The 15,600-nt window shown below is 41.0% G+C and overlaps 1 protein-coding gene across 4 annotated transcripts in view; it reads right to left on the bottom strand.

Annotated features, from left to right (window-relative positions):
- Positions 1 to 15,600, bottom strand: part of tnr (tenascin R (restrictin, janusin)) — a 217,558-nt gene that overhangs the window by 179,706 nt on the left and 22,252 nt on the right. The gene's annotated exons all lie outside the window — the stretch shown is intronic.

Here is a 15,600-nt window from a genome sequence, read left to right as displayed (position 1 = left end):
AAGGACCAAAATCTCTGAGCAATGTTTCCAGCACCTGTTGAATCTTTATACCATAAACAATTAAGGCAAACAGGTTCAATCCACAATTAGCATGGTGTGCCTAATAAAGTGGCTGTTGACTGTAAACTTATAGACCACCTTGAGTCAAAGTCTTACGCAAAACCACTAATCTTATGAACCTTTGAACTTCAAACACAAAGTGAGTACAATAACCTTTTACATTACACACTTCAACACATTTCACAGTAACAGCAGGTTTTATAATTTGACACTTCAAAAAGCCGACACTGTCACTGACAGATAATCTTTTATTTTTTCCTCATGAAACAAACCACAATAATAAACCCCTCCTGCCCTAAGGGTCAAAAGTTTTCTAATATGCTGAACTGTTTACAATAAAAACTTCATATATTGACAAACTGTCAAGACCTTTGCTGCAATCAGGCAATTTACAATTCACTGACTCAGAGAGCTGCAGCTATACCTCAAAGAATAACATTCAGTATAATAGTATAGCTGAGCTTTCCCACTTATTTTTACAGCTCCACCTGCCCACTTTTTAAATGTTGCATTGGTTGACCTTATATGAGATTTAAACACTAATAAGAGCTAATAATAATATGAAGACAAATACTCACTCCATTCATTTGGAAGCTTAATGTAATGAGTGTTTCCCAGTCAAACATAAATTCAACTATTGAAACCCTAGGTGTTTTGTTCTGCTGGGGACAGGAAGAGACTGAACAGGTTGATCCAAAGGGCCAGCTCTGTTCTGGGATGCCCTCTGGACCCAGTGGAGGTGGTGAGTGACAGGAGAATGGTGGCTAAGCTGTCATCCCTGTTGGACAACATCTCCCACCCCATGCATGAGACTCTGACAGCACTGAGCAGCTCTTTCAGTGGGAGACTGCGGAGAGATTTCGCAGGTCTTTCCTCCCCACTGCTGTCAGACTCCACAATAAAGACTTTTGCAGCTGATCAAACACACAAACCCACACATGTGCAATAAGACTTCTGACGAAGTTGTATTTTTGTATTTCCCTACTCAGTTGTATATAGTATTTCTATTTCTATTTTATTCTATTGTATATATTATTCTATTCTATTTTATTCTATTGTATATAGTATTTTATTTTATTCTATTGTATTTTATTGCATTCCAGTGTTTTCTAATTTCTGCTACATAACTTTGCACTTTTGCTGTAACAAAACAAATTTCCCACCTGTGGGACTAATAAAGGTCATCTTATCTTATCTTATCTTTTATGAATAAGCGTCAATATAAGACATAAGCAGTTGCTGTGTATTTTAAACGATTTGGTTTTATTAGGCTGCTCGGATTGATGGCGGTCCTCCCTGAGGTCCAGATTTATGCAGTCATATGAAAGGTTATGCCTATTTTCTGTATGTGTGTGCCCGTGTGTTGCTCACTCCAGCCAGCCAAAGTAATGGAGCAGCCCCATCTGGACCTAACACATGGCCCAGCCTGTTCAACCTGTCAGGGGATGAATGTGCTCCAGAGACGGACTTTGTGCATGTGTTTGAACTACAGGCAGAGGCTCTGAGTGGTCAGCCAGGACGAGAGGCTGAAAACCTGCACCTGTTACTGCTTCCAAAGAGGCAACAGAACAAAAGCAGCGATGCAGTCGAGAGCAAAGGAGTGGTGAGACAGATAAAGAAAAAGAAGGAGAGAGGAAAATCAAAACGAGGAGAAAGGGACGAGGAGGACGGATATAGCAGAGACGGGTTGGTTTGCCCGCCCGTATTTGCCTCCATCTCTGTGTTGTGTGCTTTATGGGTCACAACAACATGATCAAGGCGTAACTTTATTATGGTGGCAGCTTTTGGCTGTAGTTTAAAAGACTGATCAATTTGGCTTCAACATAGCCCTGCCATGCTGCCCATGACTCCGCAAAACATTCAGCTGCTTGGCAGCACAGAAGGGGCTGGCGGGCACCAAAAGAAACGGATTGTAGCTTTGCGAAGAAAGAAAAAAAAAAAGGACCGTAGCCCAGTGAATGAGCTCATTTTCTGCCCTCTCGCACCATCTCATCTGCACTGGCACAAAGCAGTGCTGTGATGTATACTCCAACACAGCAAAAATATTCATTAATTCATACAATAGAGCCTATAAACCACAAGGAGGACTGAATAATCACGGCTTTTCTCCAATTATGATTTAAATGTAAATGTCTTTTCACAGCACAAGTTATCTCTGCATTTTAGGGAGTGTGGACTTATTTGAGGATTCCAAGCTGGAGAGCTCATAAAACTTGAAGGGACTGAGAATATCCAGCTCGTTTCTCATACTGGGAAGAACAGCAGCTGACAAAAATAGCCAGGCGGCACCACCAATTTAATAGATTTAACAGCCATTAAAATAAAGCGTCTTGTTTAATGTTGCTTGCACATCAGAGTGACTCATCTGCCCTTTCGATGCCAAACACACGCACTTTATCACTCGCAATAAACCTCAAGCGAGCAGAGTGTCGCTCATTTTCCCGCGTTAAGAAATATCAAAACTCAAAACAAACACACTCACAGACTTAAACTTACGCCTTCCCTTCGCAGGCAGACTTACAAAATAAAACTCCTCAGGTGGAATGATTTACCTGTTGAACAGGATGATATGCTGCTGAGAGCTTCCATTTTTCACTCGGGGGGCTGACACCTTTGCCCCAAAGAGCCATAAAGAGACAGGGTACCATCCATATAGCAAGCATAGCTCATTTCTATGTTCTGCATCCAGCTGCACTTTACAATGCTTATCCAAACATAGCTGGAATAAAATGTATATCATAAATACATGTGTAGGGACTCCCTGAACACTGCCATGCCAAGCAAGGATATATAAGAGCTGCTGTGTTCTCTATTTAATGAAGCTTTTCTCTAAAAGTCTGGTGTCTTTATAATGGGACTTAATGGTGCTTTCTTTAAAAGAGTATCCCTTTATCAAGACAGACTCAGACTGCATCAGAGATCAATTTCACCAGAGTTCAAACATGAAAGCACTTCCTCTTGATGACTTCAATCCATTTTGCACACGCTTGGAGACTTACTTAAGAACACATATGTTGATATCCACTTTGCAATCAATAGCTGTTTGCAAAATATGATGTTCAAGCCATTTAGATCTGCATGTTGACAGAAGGCAGTGACAAATGTTTATTTTACAAGAACCTAATTAGGAAATATGTTTTGGGAGTTTTATTGGAAATTTCCTGGTTTCATTTTTCTTTCTGGGAATGTTCTTTACCCTAAGCATTTTCCAATTTGATTAGAACAATGATAAATTCTGAGGTCTTACTTTGACTTTTCTTTCTCAAACAGCTGTTTAAAACTTACATTTAGCTTCACGCTGTGAAAATGAGGGCGCTCAGATATTTCTATATGGCTGGTATTCAGTGATAAATGCAGGAAACTTGCTTCTCTTTAAATAAAAATTACCTGTATAAAAAAATCATAAAGAGCCTCAAGCACTTTGAACTCATTGTGCTATAAATCCTACAAAGCTAACTAACAGATATTAGATTGTATGTAAACTTTTGTCTGTAAAGTTGACTTTGTAGAGCATCAGACCACCCACCTCTCCTCAACTCCCCCGTTCCTCTTTGGGCCTATTTAACCCTCCACCTGTGATTTGGTTTCTGGCAACTGGGTAACCTAAATTTCCTCTCCCTTGACCCTGCAGTAACAGCACCAGTAGGCAATGGAGTCTTTTTATCCAGCTTTATTTCAACCCCCAGAAAAGACAGGAAGACGGAGAGCAAGAGGAGATCTGGGCACACTGTTGGTGTCACAGTGCTGAGCTTTAGGAAAGGGCCAGTTGGATCTGCTGAGATGACTTGGCAGAGCCTGATTTGTTACATGATTTGGCCACCATTCCCGCAACAGAGCTTCATTCAAATTCATCTTATTTTTATTCTAAAGCAGCAGCCCATAGCGCTGCTCCCTTTATAATAATTATGCACAACCAGCATTTACATCTAAATTTGCTTTAAATGCTGTTTATCAGATGATCAGCGAAGTTGTCCTTTGACCACTGAAATCTAATCAGTTTTTTTCTTTAGTCCAACTGAATGTTTATGCCTTATTCATCATAATTACTTTGAGGCCTAAAAGGGATATCACATTCACAAAAACAGGACAGTGGCAGCTGTGACAGTGGAATAAACAGCCCGTCCTCACTCCCTAGGAATAACATCCTGACCATTTGTCACGTCCGTGGCATTCCTAAGGAACGTAAAAGGCGACCTTCTGCGTTCTTATGGTACACGCCGGGTTATGGGTGAAATACAGTGGAATGATGGTCCTGCGGTAAAACACGTTCCAGCCATGTATTCCAGCCCTAACCAGCATTTTAATGACGCGAAATAGTGTTTTCCAAAGCAATTTGAGGAAAATGAACAAACATGTGTGGATTGATTCCAAACGGTTCTCATGTTTCCTCCTTTTTCCGATCTCGTCATTTAGGAACATGTTGGGTGCCCGGAACCGTAACATGTTGTTGATTTGTCACCTAGCGTAAAATATTATGCCTCGGGAGTGAGAACGTGTTGGAATAACACAAACCTCATAATAAGTGGTCACTGTGGACGTGCAGCCTGTTCATATTTGCCAGAGAAGAAAGGCAAGTTAAATATAAATCACTAAAAAAATGATTACTTACTAGTGTATTCAGAGTATCACCAAACTACCAAAACCACCATTAACAACCTGTGCCTGACTCAGCAGCAGCTTTCAGTTTGTTGGTCCCCTCAAAGACATCAGCTTCCATCTTTAAATCTGCTTGCTCATTAACAGGGTTTGTGCACACTATCATGTGTTTATGAGTGAGTTTTAATCACACTTCTGATGACAAATGACCGGAGTGTGGCCAGTGACTGAAACTCTATCGTACTCAGTCGCACACATACACACAGTTTTCAACCTCCAGCGCCCTTCATGTGGGCCCTGACATCTGTTCCCATGGCAACTCTATCAATAGGGGACCGACCAGGGTCAGAAAGCCTCTCCCTCTCTCGCTTTCTCCTCTTTGCACAAATCCTGACATTTGGAGCTCTCTCTCGCTGTGTACCTGTTCATCCCCAAACATCCCTGATGGTATATTTTCTCTTTCTATCGATTTCTCTGCTCCGTCTCTTGTTGGCTCTTGTCTGTTCAGTTCAGTGTCAAGCATGCGCATACAAGAATACGGACACATGCACATGGTCATGATTTTTTTTTCTGATTTACATTTTGCACTTATCTCACACTGGCCTTGATACAGATGGAGTCCCTTTAAGGACACGCTTACTTTAGGCCAGTCGTCTTCTGATTGGCTGCTCCCTCACCTGGTTTTCACATCAGCTGCATGTGGTCACTGCCTCCTGTGTTTGCCCATGTAGAAGTTCTGAAAACAAACCTTGAAGTTAACCTACTAAAAAGGTTGAAGATTTTTCATTGTTGATCAGAAAACGCATCTAAAGTCTTTAAGCCCAAATCCTATCGTGAACATCCGCAGCGACAAAGATTACAGCAGGACATCATGTTTAGTGAATACTATATTTATTACCTGCTTAATATGGAACACAGAGATGGACTGAGCCTTTCAATAACACTGTGGATGAAATACTGTCTATATGTAGTCCTGTCTTAGATTGCATGTTAAAGAAATGTGTTGAAATATCAAGTGAATTGGAAAACTTGTGCTGTTTGGAAACACAAAGGTAATGTAGCGAGCAAAATGTTATTCTGCTGTTGCAATGTGTCTGTGTACTATCTCTCTATGCGGCTTATAACCCAAGCCTTACATATACAAAGAACAGCTTAGCAAGGGTTAGCAGAGAAAAGGAGATGTTTAGCTACGTTGTTAATATGCCTCCTGTCAGTACTGAAACTGAAGGCATTTAATCTGATTATCAATACAAGGCAAACATTTCAGAGATATAATATTTCTTACAAGTTGTACTTCTAACTTCTGAACACTGCCCTTTGTGCAATCTCACCTTTTACCATTAGCCTATAAAACCCAGCTTCATACTCGTTTATCTTAATGAAGGACTCCTCTATAGCAACCAGGTTATGGTTGCTATAAAATGTGGCTTATGTTTGATGTTAGTCTGAAACAATGTACCTTATCAAGTGCTGCAGTGCTTTCTTCTTTAAGAAAAGCAAGCATGTTCAACTTTGCTTTACAAACACTCTGCAATAAATATCAATAAATCATGTTTAGTTCCATAATTCCCTCAGTTGGGAAAAGATCTCCAACATCACTGGCTGAAATAAAGCCAAAATCATGGCAGAACCTCCACCGTGCTTTACAGATTAACTTAGGTGCCTTTTATAAATGCTTGATAGTCCACAGTTAAGTCACTTAAAAAACCAAAACTGCCTCCTCTGAAAATGGTCAGGTACAAGGATTGGGCTGAAAATGACTCAAAAATCAGCCAATATCCGAAGAATGCCACTTTAAAAACCTATTTAAAAAAAATCCTGACTCATTTCAAGCAAAATATAAAGAAATGTGGGGTAGCTCAAGATTTTTTGCACAATATTGGGAAAAGAAAAAAATAGATCCACTTAAACATTTATTAAACAGGACCTAATCTCATCCTATTAAGACCAAGCTCTAAATCCATATGCACTCTGCAAATTTGCATGCATTTTCTTACAATGAGTCAGCCTTTGCATTCAAAACAGCTTTTTATCAACATAAGTTAGAATGAGCATATTCATAATAGCAATTATTTACACCCATACACCATGAATTCCGAAAATGTCAACTAAGCCAGAATAATGAATTAAGAGAAACATTCAGGGATTTATTCAATGGGAACTCGACTTATTGAAATGAGTTGCTGCATTAGCGGAGATGGGCATAATTATGAAATGAATGCAACTGCATAATGGGCTTAGGGTTTTTGGACAATACATAGCTCCTCAACTACAATCCTTTAATTAAAAAAAGTGTGAGACAAGAATTGGATGCCCTGCTCTTTTTTTCCCTATATGATTGTGCTGTTGCTTCCTCATTGAAAATGTTCAATTAATATTCATAATTATATGATGCATATTTTAGAGCACGTGGAGTTTTCTGAGTAACAGCGTCTGGTGCAAACTGATGAAGAGTCACATTGGTGTTGGTGTTTGGAAGACAGGATTAAATGAACCGTCATGTTGTGGAAAAACAGAGATGGATGAAACTGTTGTTATGGCTTTTTGCTGCAACGACAGCAGAGCGAATCAATCCCCGTCCACCAATGACAATCAGGACAGGAGAGGCAGCTCCATCTCATGCGATATTCAAAGCGCTTGCTATAAATCTGGAGTTGGTTAGGGATGTGTCAATAATGGTGTCACTTTTTCTCAACATGGAAATGGTGTTCTGACCTGAGCTAACCTGGTTTAATCCCACTCCCCGTGGTATACTGCTGAGTTGATGCAAGTCGCACACTTTGTTGGAGAGAATGCCAGTGGCTGTAAGACAGCCACCTGCCCATGCGTCTCTGCCTAGGGAGGTGCTGCCAGGCCAAACCCCACTGATTAGGTTATTTCTGAGTCTGATTGTGTCCCCACTTCCACTTGTAGTTTTTGAAGAGAAATAAGAGGAGGGTAGTTCTGGTACAAGAGAGAAAATGCCCTCTATCTAATCGCTTTCATTTTTTTGTCCTTTCCTGATTAAAAAGTTTCCCTTCAAATAAAAGACCTGCTGTAAACCTGCAAAGGTTTTAGCACGTCTCATTTGCTTTGTTGTAGTTCTTAAAACGTGCCTCATTTTTGGATAAAAGTTCCTTTCTCTCAATGTCACAAAATCCCAAAGATATGCTTTACTTAATGATCAGGAAATGTAATAAAAATATCTGGTTGCTGTAAAATTTCAAATCCCTGTCTTGTAGCATTATGCAGTCTGGGATAATTACATTTACTGTAATAAAGAATAAGAGGACAACGTCCTTATTTCAGATGTCTGTGTGTATTGTCTGTTAAAGACTGCACATGCAAAAGATCATGGTTATGTTTAAACAAAATGCATTTAATTCATATTCACTGCTGAAAAAAAATTATGTCAGTCGGTGCAGAATAAATTGCAACTTTGATCAACTATAAATTTATTTATTTATGAGTGAAATATTACACACTCTCCCCTCCTCTACTGCACTGTGACAAGTTCCTGCTTTTTTGATTTATGAACCTTCACGTTTAATATTGCGGTCTGCTCCTTCTTTTGCACCTTCATCACTTTACTTCAGTTGCCACTAACAAACTGTGGAGCGAACTTACAATGTCACTTTGTTGCCTTCCTCATACTTATGTATGCCTCAAGTGGGATGATTCAGTCTGATGACCTTTAGTGTACTTGCTCAGGCTCCAGGCTGCAAATTCGCAAACACATAAACAATGCAAATAAATGTAAAAGCAAGAAGATCAAAGATGCTAGCAGGAAAAGTTGACTTTAAATCCTAAATCTTTCTTTACATGTAATGAGTCATAACTTTAAAGTTGTCACTAATTGAGAGGGGAAATGTCTCATGTCTCATCTAAAAGCAAGAAAACAGTGAAATGAGCACAATCGAAGAGATGGTATCCGACTTTTTACTTTTTATTTGATACTAAGAATCTTTTAAATCCCACTGATTATGGCACACACAGAGACACACACAATCTCATATTAGCTGACCAGTTGGAGCTAGCAATAGCAGTGGCAGCACCGGTAACCTGTTTTAGCCTTCTTTAGTCATGCTAACGTCCATCCATCCCATGCAAGATATGGTGCACTAGTCCCAGCATTTACTCACAAAGCCTACTTATAATTCTTCATTTTCCTGTCATTTTATATCATTTTCTTTGTCATGCAGCACAACATCTTTGACCTAAGTTGTCAAGGAGTGTAGATTCAAGAAAGTGCTGTGAAAAAATAAACTTCGCACACTGTGGCAGAAACATTTAAATGTCAACTAGTCAGGCGCATCCCAAGCATCGCGCTATCCATCACAATATCCACAAAAACTGTGGAGGGTTTGCAGGCAGCTGAGCGCAAACGCTGAGCAAAAAGGGAGGGATATTTAAGATTCACTCTGTTGCACTTTAAATCTTCTTGATTTTTTTATTTTTATTTATTCATATTTTGAACGCTGTTTCAGCTCAAATGTTAATGAGTTGTTTTTATTTGTTCATCTGTTATATAATGAAAGGCTTTTGGCTTTGGAACTTTTTGGTATGAAAAACAACACAAAACAGATCGAATGAATTCAGACTGAGTTTTCTTCTGGAAGTGCTACAGTGCTAGGTAATAAATTACATTTACATGTCATGTAAAATGCATTACTTTTTACAACAGTTACTTTAACCTGCTGCCTTGAGTCATGACAGTCCCGGCTTCTCTGATGTAAACACGTTTTAACTATATGTCCACCTACCAGTCATTATTCCAGCTGGTTAGCTGGCTTTCAGTCACAAGGTGTTACCTCTGAGTACGACAGGTGAAGGCATGAGAGTCAGCCAACCAGTGTGTGGGTTCTACCTTGTTTAGACAGCCTCTGCCTGTCCAGTAGCCAACGCTAGCAGCTGTCTGCAGAGGTCAGACTGAGGTCCACAAACACAAAGACAGAGAGAAGCTGGACCACTCAACATTTTTGTCTTTTCTGTGTTCTTTACTTAACTGCTGTGACTCTTAACCTTTAAATGAGAAATACATCAACATGGCAAATTGGCAAGAGACTAAAAACAAAACAAAGTCAAACAGAAATACAAGTTTTTTTTTCTCCCTCCATCCATTCTGCCACTTATCCAAGTCTGGGATGCAGGGGCAGCAGTCTAAGCAGAGGCACACAGACCTCCCTTTACCCAGCGACCTCTTCCTGCTCTGCTGGATTTTGTTCTTCAACCCTATTGCTCCAATTTGACAGACCAAACAGCCAAATGAGCAAGTCAGCGTGACAAGATTTGCCAAACGTGAACTGTCCTTGTTTGCTTCAGCCATAAACCATGGCTCTCAAACACCTTGAATTCCTAAATGAGCTTAATATTTTCCTTAGATTCATATTCACCCACATCCACATTTGGGTTGGGCTGAAGATGTGACAACATCACAGCAGACAAAAGGAGACATTGTGGAGGTTGAAAAAGTGCTTAATAAAGAGGTGTGCTAATTAATGATTTATCATGCCTTGAGGGTTCAAACTGGAAAATCTAAGAAACCTGTCAACACACTTGTGAAGGTTGCCATGTAATTCCATGCTCCCTGTAAAGCTGCACTACAGTTTGATTATCCATCAGTGTGACGACTCAGTTGTTATAATGACATGACTACCCCGTTCCCTGATGTCTGCCAAATGAAAACAGAACAGCGTCATCCCCAGAGGAGCTTAATGATCCGCAAACACACAGTCACGTCCACAGATGCAAACGCAGCTAAACCCGCACACACGAACCCACACAGAGACAGCAGCTTATTGATCACTGTCAGATCAGTCTATAGACTGGAAACAAGCCTCTAAGCAACACAAAAATTGGGACACTGATGATTTGTTAGTTAATACAATCAGCAATGACAACTCCCCCTCCCATATCCACACTGGCCACCCTGTCCCTCGTTTTGGCACACTTTTGCACATTCAGAAACATCGCCAACAACTCCAAACATACACAGACACGCACACACATAAATGCAGACACAGTAATTGACTGATATGGAACAGTGAACAAGGAGTTCTTGTCTGTTTTTGAATTATGCCTGGCGCTGGACAATTGTGGATGAGTCTCTGGCGAAAAAAAATACAGTGTGGGTATCTGAGAGAGAGAAAGACAGAGAACAAGAGGGAGAATCAAGCATGGCAACTAGGAAAGACTCAGGCACAGAGCAGCAAACTGTGTGAACTTCACAGCTCCCCGCCCCAGGTCTCCACTGTGCCTCTTTTGCGCTACAATGGAGACCTGGGGTCTGACAAAAGCCATAAAATCTGAACACACAAGCATTTAATGAAGTGATTTGCCAGAGCCAAACTGGAACCAACCAACTTCAGTTGTCTGGACCAGCCATCTCTGGTTTTTGGACTCTGGCTGGACCGGCCCGCCTGCCTGTCTCGGGAGAGAACTAATTGTGACACTCAGTGTGAAAGAAGGCGCCAGAAAAGTGGAGAGGAAGACAGGAAGGCAAGGAGTTAAGGATTCAATGGGAAAAGAGAGTGTGAGAGAAAGAATGAGGACAGATGCTGTAACTGTGACTAACACTGGTTGTAACTAACGGTCACACAGCACAAAAGAACAAGGAAATTAGTGTTCACAGTCGCCAGTGTTAAGAGGTAGTTTCAGGTCTGTGCGTGAGCTCAGTGTGATTAAAATGAAAGAAAAACATGAAGCAATTACCCCAATGGGTCTGTTAGAACGTACCTACAAATTACTACATTATTATATACAGTTTGCCTTCATTTTTTTTCAACTATTTCTTCTTTTTTCTTATAACTCACATCAAATTATTTTTTACATGAGAGAGCAAACAAGGTTAAATCCACCTGCTGGGTGACGCTGGCTTCCTCCCACAGTCCAAAAATGTTAGGTTAAAGGTCTTAATGTGAGCATGAATGTATGTCTGTTCCTCTATGTTAGCCCTGCGAAACTGCCAATCTGTCCTGGGCGCACCCCACCTCTCGCTCTGTGACAGCTGGGACAGATTCCAGCTCCCCTCTGAAAATATTCTTTTCTCTTTCACTCTTTTTCCTGCATAAAGTCGTCAGCACTTGCACTTACTTTATAATGCAGACTGCAGACTAAGAAATAAAAAACCCAGCCACCCAACTTTTGACCTCTCTTTCCTGTTGGAAACAACAATCATGTGTTTTTTCCTGAAGATAGTTTAAATTAAATATTGTGTAGCTCTTAGACCAGCAAAAGCTGGATAATTGTATTTCATATCCTCAGTTACAGCTATTTTTTTTTCCTTGCTAGTCTTAAGCACGTTCAGTTGCACTGTGAGTTTTCTTCTTCTCCAAATTCCCAAAATACAACTCTGAGATTACGCTAAGTTAAGAGACTAAGAGAGTAAGGAATGATAAAAGATGACCCTTGAGGTGTGACTCAGGGCTTTGGAAAATAAAAACCAGTGAGAAAGAGCACGCTCATGTGAGTCTAAGCACACATGCGAAGCATTGTTCGGCTGCAACTTAAGAAATCCTAAACAAGAACCGGAGGAAAGAAAAGCAGCTCATCTCTGCACAAGGAGAAGGTGGCTGTAAACTGTAAATTATTTGCCTGACTGTTAATTGCCTGAGTATTATGCAAATAAAATGCATGAAAGCTGGAAATTTAAGTTACTCTCAAAACCATGAAAAAAAGAAACTGAACGGATGATTTCACTTCGAGTGCCCCACTTCACTGTGTTGCATCAGCCTCGGCAAATCAAATGCACCCAAAGCTTAGTTAAAAAGGAAGTCAAAGACAATGCTCCCCGACAGGTGATTTAAAAGCAAGAGCACGTCCGCATTCACACACCGTTACCTCCTGCTCTTCACTTCATTGTCTCTATACAGCCAAGGCCTCTACACCGCAGTAGGTTTTAATACACCTCAATCGAAACTTTGTACAATTGTACCAGAAATTAGTCACTTTGGGCTAAATCTGTCACCTTTCGAATTACTGTGCAATGAAGTTGCACTAAAGGCTAAACATGGAGCCAAAAACTGTTAAATTCCTCTGCAGTGTGTCCACTTACTGCTCATGTGCACACATGTAAATATCCACTGTGTGTCATGCATCCTCCAGACCCACTGAAATAAGTCTTAAAACGTGAAGAATTGCGTGGGAGACAAAAACAGTAGCACCCGAGTTAACAAAAGGTGAACGCAGAATCTCCCATGTTCCGTTAATGTGCGATTTCACCCAATTTCAAGCATGACTGACTCAATAAGATTCCAGCATCCCATTTAAACATTCCTCCAGAAATAACATTTATCCAATTTGTTTCATGGCTTCCCGCTTCCATGCACTCAAATCACACATGCCTTTGGCAGCCAGCAGGAGTAGTTCGGATTTCAAATGTAAAAAAGGGAATACTCTGTCCTCTCTAGGAAACGTATTTGTGGGCTAATCCAGCATGTCTATTTGCAGAGAGGGGATATAAAAGTAAATGTTCTTCTAATACCACTAATATGTGATATTCAGTTGTGTATTGTGTAAATGGTGCACCAGTGTGGCACATATGAGCTGGGAGCGTGCATTCAGTGATGACTCGCCTCAGATTTTAGATGGTCATTTTGCACTAATGCATCAGGCAGGTAATGACCGCAGTCATGTTTTTAGTCCCCTTTCGGGGTGCTGTTCATCCCCCACCCACCCCCACCCCCACCCCCCACCCACCCCGAAGAATATCACTCCACTGTGCCAGCTGTTTGTTTAGCTTTTTTTTCTGGCATTACTTCCCTTTGAGTAACCACGGATGGTACTGCTGGATGCGAAACCACCGCTGTTTCCAGGCACAGCGCCTATCTCAGCAGCAACACGCGGCAAAACACAGAATCCATCCAGCTAACAAATGCAACCCTCCCTATTTCGCTACATTCCCTGCACCGCTCATGCTGTTAATTAAAAAATGAACCAGGTAATTAACCACCTTGTCCTATTGTTTGAGATGGAATATTTCTCTTTCTGAGCCATGCAAGTGTGTTTGTTGGCAACTTATAATGACAGTTTGGGGGGGGGGGGGGGGGGGGGGGGGTAACCAGCAACTCAAAGATGCGAAGTGGGAAAAATGGCAAGAGCTTGTTGGGTGTGATGGTTCTTTGCCTTATCGCAGAACACAGCTCTTTTTTTTGACAGAAGTGCTTATCTCCAGTTTTTTGCTGCATTTCACTTATTGCACAAGAAAAAAAAAAGACTGAAACTGCGGGATGACTACCGACCGACACATAGTTATTACCACACCAACCAATTACCATTTTAAATTTAAAGTCAGTGAAACATTTCAGAGAAACTGAGTTTGGTTTCTTTTGGGTTTCTTTTGGCTTTTTTTGTTGGTTTGATGTGCTCATAACTTCATGACAAAGACCGAGCGACACCGCGCTCTGAAGCGAGGCTCCTCAGCACAGGATCAGGGCTGGTGTGGTTACACCATTATGTAAACCAGAAACTTAAACTTTGTGGTCCCCAGAGAAGAAAAGAATAAGGAACATTGATCTCTTTCACGAAGCTGACGGCCACCTTCTAACATTGGTAAAAATGTGCGGCATAAATTATTTTGCAGCACTTCTCACTACTTTTCATTTCACCTACAAGCGATCAAGGACAAATGTTTTTACTGAAAGAAGGTAGAGAAGTTGGGGAAAAAATGATCTTACAGAAAGTAATTATCACAGTTTTTTGCTCGTGTTTAAGGTTAAAGATAAAGCTTGCAGCAATAATGAGGACCGCTTTGACGAGGAATGTCTCTGAATTTCACTCGCAAATTATGGTATTTTTTTAATGCCTCTGGATGATCTGGATTTACTTCACTCTCATAGCTTTAGAAGAATCTGTAAATGGCCTAGAAGGAAAGGGAGGAATGACTGTAACAGAACTAATAACAATTTTTCAGAGGAAGAAACGTATACAACATTAGTATTTCAAACGCAGAGAGGTTACATTCAGAGAGCCTGCTACCTTCACAGCCAGAGGAAAGCTTGAGAGAGCCATCACCAACTGGTTTGTGAATTCCTATTTTGAAGTATTGATCTCATTATTATGATAAGATGTCACAAGCAAAGGTTTCTGAGTCTTTGGACACCGCATGTCCATGTGGTGGTGACCATCCATCCATCTTCTTCCACATATCCAATTCAGGGTCACAACTGGGGTTTAAGCCAAGCAAGAGCCTGCATTCACCCTGAACAGGTTGACAATCTATCACAGAGCTAACACATAAAGACAAACCAAATGTGCTCATCATGTGGGAGGAAGCCAAAGTACCTGAAGAGTACCCACGCAGGCACAGGGAGACAGCCAGCGGATTTAAAACCAGGGCACGCTCTGATGGGAGCCACTTGCCTCACCAGTTCATCAAACGACCATCACTGTGTATTAAAACGATGTGAAACTAGTGACTAAGACCAAATTTTAAGCAAGAAGTAGGGTCAGTGTCTCATATACCTTTATACAAACTGACAATTTTGCAACCAGAGGAGTTGTAACCTGCCAGTGATTTAAAACAATGCTCGTTTAAAGCACTTCTACACTGACACCAAAGTGTTTCCCTTGCTATTGCATATCACCAGGTTCACGTATGCGGGAGTAACCATGTAGAAGAGGAATGTAGAGCACAGAGCAGAAGCAATGAAAGAAAAGGTAGGAATACCCAAGTTGATGACAACTTGTTAGGAGGGAACTAAAGTTCCCCAACAAGTGTTAATTGGTCTGTTGGTCTTCCTTGGTCTCTTGTGTTCTGGGGGCCTCTGGATGTCTGGAGTTTTGATCTCCTCCATACCTGCTTCATGCCCTGGAGGACGGGGCAGTGGCCCCCCACACCCTCTAGCAGATCATTACATGAAGGAACCTTTTAAAAAACAAGCGCGTCCATGCTCACAGGTGTACACACGGGTGATCACACACACAAACTACACCCTTTTTGGCTCCTACCTCAAAGCACACTGTGCT

This window comes from Neolamprologus multifasciatus, chromosome 18, assembly GCF_963576455.1.
Source record: "Neolamprologus multifasciatus chromosome 18, fNeoMul1.2, whole genome shotgun sequence".
Taxonomy (NCBI): Eukaryota; Metazoa; Chordata; class Actinopteri; order Cichliformes; family Cichlidae; genus Neolamprologus; species Neolamprologus multifasciatus.
This window is presented reverse-complemented; position numbering and strand designations above follow the sequence as displayed.